Below are 5,000 nucleotides of genomic sequence, written 5' to 3'. Positions count from 1 at the left end.
CTAGTTAGCAGGCTAGAGTCTCGTTCGTTATCGGAATTAACCAGACAAATCGCTCCACCAACTAAGAACGGCCATGCACCACCACCCACCGAATCAAGAAAGAGCTATCAATCTGTCAATCCTTCCGGTGTCCGGGCCTGGTGAGGTTTCCCGTGTTGAGTCAAATTAAGCCGCAGGCTCCACTCCTGGTGGTGCCCTTCCGTCAATTCCTTTAAGTTTCAGCTTTGCAACCATACTTCCCCCGGAACCCAAAAGCTTTGGTTTCCCGGAGGCTGCCCGCCGAGTCATCGGAGGAACTGCGGCGGATCGCTGGCTGGCATCGTTTATGGTTAGAACTAGGGCGGTATCTGATCGCCTTCGAACCTCTAACTTTCGTTCTTGATTAATGAAAACATACTTGGCAAATGCTTTCGCTTCTGTTCGTCTTGCGACGATCCAAGAATTTCACCTCTAACGTCGCAATACGAATGCCCCCGCCTGTCCCTATTAATCATTACCTCGGGTTCCGAAAACCAACAAAATAGAACCGAGGTCCTATTCCATTATTCCATGCACACAGTATTCAGGCGGGCTTGCCTGCTTTAAGCACTCTAATTTGTTCAAAGTAAACGTGCCGGCCCACCCAGACACTCAATAAAGAGCACCTTGGTAGGATTTCAACGGGGTCCGCCTCGGGACGCACGAACACGCACGAGGCGGTCGCACGCCTTCGGCTCGCCCCACCGGCAGGACGTCCCACGATACATGCCAGTTAAACACCGACGGGCGGTGAACCAACAGCGTGGGACACAAATCCAACTACGAGCTTTTTAACCGCAACAACTTTAATATACGCTATTGGAGCTGGAATTACCGCGGCTGCTGGCACCAGACTTGCCCTCCAATAGATACTCGTTAAAGGATTTAAAGTGTACTCATTCCGATTACGGGGCCTCGGATGAGTCCCGTATCGTTATTTTTCGTCACTACCTCCCCGTGCCGGGAGTGGGTAATTTGCGCGCCTGCTGCCTTCCTTGGATGTGGTAGCCGTTTCTCAGGCTCCCTCTCCGGAATCGAACCCTGATTCCCCGTTACCCGTTACAACCATGGTAGGCGCAGAACCTACCATCGACAGTTGATAAGGCAGACATTTGAAAGATGCGTCGCCGGTACGAGGACCGTGCGATCAGCCCAAAGTTATTCAGAGTCACCAAGGCAAACGGACCGGACGAGCCGACCGATTGGTTTTGATCTAATAAAAGCGTCCCTTCCATCTCTGGTCGGGACTCTGTTTGCATGTATTAGCTCTAGAATTACCACAGTTATCCAAGTAACGTGGGTACGATCTAAGGAACCATAACTGATTTAATGAGCCATTCGCGGTTTCACCTTAATGCGGCTTGTACTGAGACATGCATGGCTTAATCTTTGAGACAAGCATATGACTACTGGCAGGATCAACCAGGGAGCTGCGTCAACTAGAGCTGAGCAGCCGGCCGCCCGGGAGTGTGTCCCAGGGGCCCGCGCGAACACGCAAGCGTCCGCTCAATTATTCTGCAAACAGGAGGAGGCTGAGCTCCCCTGCACAATACACCGCGAAACCCTCTCAGGTCCCGGCGGCGCGCAGCGCCGTCCTAAGTACTTGGTCGGGTTCGAGAGAGGCGCAATCGCCCGGAGTTAGGCGAGTAGACGCTTTAGGTGCGACCACCCGTGCTCCCAACTGAGCTTGCCGCTGCCGACAGAGGCCCGGGAGCGTGCTGTCGTGGCATTGCCGGCGGGAGACAACACGCGCCACCTACGGTGACCGGCAGCTCCAACGCCAGCGCCACAGAAGGGCAAAGGCCCCACGTGGGTGCCGAAGCGAACTCTCCCAGCACAGCGCACGTGCCAACACGTCTGCACAACTGCGATACAAACCACCAGCGAGAACCGCTGGGGCGACCGAGCAGCAGACGGCGTCGCGGCGCCGAGTGCCGGGCGGCGGCGCATCCTCAACGCACACAGTCCTCAGTCGGACCAGCACACTGCAGATGTCCACCGCGCTTCGCACCGGGCCCGCGAGGACCCACTTTGGCCGCCCGGCGCCGCGCGCAGGGTGCCCCGGCGCGCAGCTGCGCCGCCTGCCGCGTCCGTCGGCCGGCGCGCCTGCCACTGGGCGCCCCCACCAGCCGGCTGTAGCGCGTGCGCCCACGCACCGCGCGGCCAGCACGCCGGGCGGCCCCCCCTCACCGGCCGGGGACGGTCCCACCCAGCCACCGCCGCGTATCGCTTCACACACAGATTTGCCCTTACTGATTTACCTCCAGCAACAACAACCGCACCACAATGGGTTTACCAGTTGTTCATTTGCGTAACGTCACCAGCAAACGTAGACGTCCATCCCAGTTTGCAAATGCAACGATTATTGCATACCTGTCTGTTAGGTGTCACGACACACTACGTCTGCCCACATACACGCAACAAAATGTGCACGACTAGAGAACACGTGGGAGGTGGCCCCCTACGTATGCGATGTCCATTACGAGACCGACTGTCAACCAGCATCTGTACCATGTCGCAGATGTGGAACGCGGTGCACCATGCTATCACACTGTGTGAGAAGAGACGACTACGTTTGAATACACGCGCCACTACATCAACAGACGGCTCATGCTGATCGCCATCCAGGGCGTCCGTTAATCCCACACGTCTCTATGGCGTACCACACTGCAATGTAGCTGTTATGGGGAGACGGCACGTGGCTGAGTGCACAACATTTGGACCGTATGGTTCGCTGTTGTTGGGCGCAGTCGTTGTACGGTCACACATGTGCCACAGCGTATCATGCAGTACATACGGACCTATGTGCAGTACAATGTGAGGGTTAAGCTTACGACATCAGCGGACAGTGGACACAGGCCGTACCACGACGTAGACTGAGCGCTTCGACATGCGAATGCCAGTGAACAGCTGCGAAGGGCATTGAACACGCAAGCACCTGAACGACCAGCGTGCGAAGGCAGGGGGGAGGGTGGGGGCGATGTACATCCTGCAGTCGTCCACATTACAGTGTACAGCGGGAGCATGTAAAAAGTAAGCAACACTTGCGAAGTGTTGAACATGAAACGATACACAAGAGGGTGGGCGGTGCGAGTAGCGAACTATATTCAGAGGGTTGTGGTTAGACAACACTGGATTAATGTAACGTGTCATATGCCAATTACAGAGCAGGTTAAGGCACAACTTGGGTTAGGTTAAGGCACAACGTGGGTTAGGTTAAGGCACAACTTGGGTTAGGTTAAGGCACAACGTGGGTTAGGTTAAGGCACAACGTGGGTTAGGTTAAGGCACAACGTGGGTTAGGTTAAGGCACAACGTGGGTTAGGTTAAGGCACAACGTGGGTTAGGTTAAGGCACAACGTGGGTTAGGTTAAGGCACAACGTGGGTTAGGTTAAGGCACAACGTGGGTTAGGTTAAGGCACAACGTGGGTTAGGTTAAGGCACAACGTGGGTTAGGTTAAGGCACAACGTGGGTTAGGTTAAGGCACAACGTGGGTTAGGTTAAGGCACAACGTGGGTTAGGTTAAGGCACAACGTGGGTTAGGTTAAGGCACAACGTGGGTTAGGTTAAGGCACAACTTGGGTTAGGTTAAGGCACAACTTGGGTTAGGTTAAGGCACAACTTGGGTTAGGTTAAGGCACAACTTGGGTTAGGTTAAGGCACAACTTGGGTTAGGTTAAGGCACAACTTGGGTTAGGTTAAGGCACAACTTGGGTTAGGTTAAGGCACAACTTGGGTTAGGTTAAGGCACAACTTGGGTTAGGTTAAGGCACAACGTGGGTTAGGTTAAGGCACAACGTGGGTTAGGTTAAGGCACAACGTGGGTTAGGTTAAGGCACAACGTGGGTTAGGTTAAGGCACAACGTGGGTTAGGTTAAGGCACAACGTGGGTTAGGTTAAGGCACAACGTGGGTTAGGTTAAGGCACAACGTGGGTTAGGTTAAGGCACAACGTGGGTTAGGTTAAGGCACAACGTGGGTTAGGTTAAGGCACAACGTGGGTTAGGTTAAGGCACAACGTGGGTTAGGTTAAGGCACAACGTGGGTTAGGTTAAGGCACAACGTGGGTTAGGTTAAGGCACAACGTGGGTTAGGTTAAGGCACAACGTGGGTTAGGTTAAGGCACAACGTGGGTTAGGTTAAGGCACAACGTGGGTTAGGTTAAGGCACAACTTGGGTTAGGTTAAGGCACAACGTGGGTTAGGTTAAGGCACAACTTGGGTTAGGTTAAGGCACAACTTGGGTTAGGTTAAGGCACAACTTGGGTTAGGTTAAGGCACAACTTGGGTTAGGTTAAGGCACAACTTGGGTTAGGTTAAGGCACAACTTGGGTTAGGTTAAGGCACAACTTGGGTTAGGTTAAGGCACAACTTGGGTTAGGTTAAGGCACAACTTGGGTTAGGTTAAGGCACAACGTGGGTTAGGTTAAGGCACAACGTGGGTTAGGTTAAGGCACAACGTGGGTTAGGTTAAGGCACAACGTGGGTTAGGTTAAGGCACAACGTGGGTTAGGTTAAGGCACAACGTGGGTTAGGTTAAGGCACAACGTGGGTTAGGTTAAGGCACAACGTGGGTTAGGTTAAGGCACAACGTGGGTTAGGTTAAGGCACAACGTGGGTTAGGTTAAGGCACAACGTGGGTTAGGTTAAGGCACAACGTGGGTTAGGTTAAGGCACAACGTGGGTTAGGTTAAGGCACAACGTGGGTTAGGTTAAGGTAGAAATTGCGTTACATTGCGGTACAAATTGCGTTACATTGCGGTACAAATTGCGTTACATTGCGGTACAAATTGCGTTACATTGCGGTACAAATTGCGTTACATTGCGGTACAAATTGCGTTACATTGCGGTACAAATTGCGTTACATTGCGGTACAAATTGCGTTACATTGCGGTACAAATTGCGTTACATTGCGGTACAAATTGCGTTACATTGCGGTACAAATTGCGTTACATTGCGGTACAGATTGCGTTACATTGCGG

At 53.0% G+C, this 5,000-nt stretch overlaps 1 non-coding gene across 1 annotated transcript in view; it reads right to left on the bottom strand.

Moving 5' to 3' along the window:
- LOC126138167 (small subunit ribosomal RNA) overlaps positions 1-1,447 on the bottom strand; it is a 1,909-nt gene extending 462 nt beyond the window's left edge. The window contains exon 1 of the ribosomal RNA XR_007528181.1: positions 1-1,447. This exon is cut by the window's left edge and continues 462 nt beyond it. This is a non-coding gene — a ribosomal RNA (small subunit ribosomal RNA).
- Between the last annotated feature and the right edge of the window lie 3,553 nt (positions 1,448-5,000).

Source organism: Schistocerca cancellata, unplaced genomic scaffold, assembly GCF_023864275.1.
Source record: "Schistocerca cancellata isolate TAMUIC-IGC-003103 unplaced genomic scaffold, iqSchCanc2.1 HiC_scaffold_654, whole genome shotgun sequence".
NCBI lineage: Eukaryota > Metazoa > Arthropoda > Insecta > Orthoptera > Acrididae > Schistocerca > Schistocerca cancellata.
The sequence above is the reverse complement of the archived record's forward strand: the minus strand, read 5'-3'. Positions and strand labels throughout refer to the sequence as shown.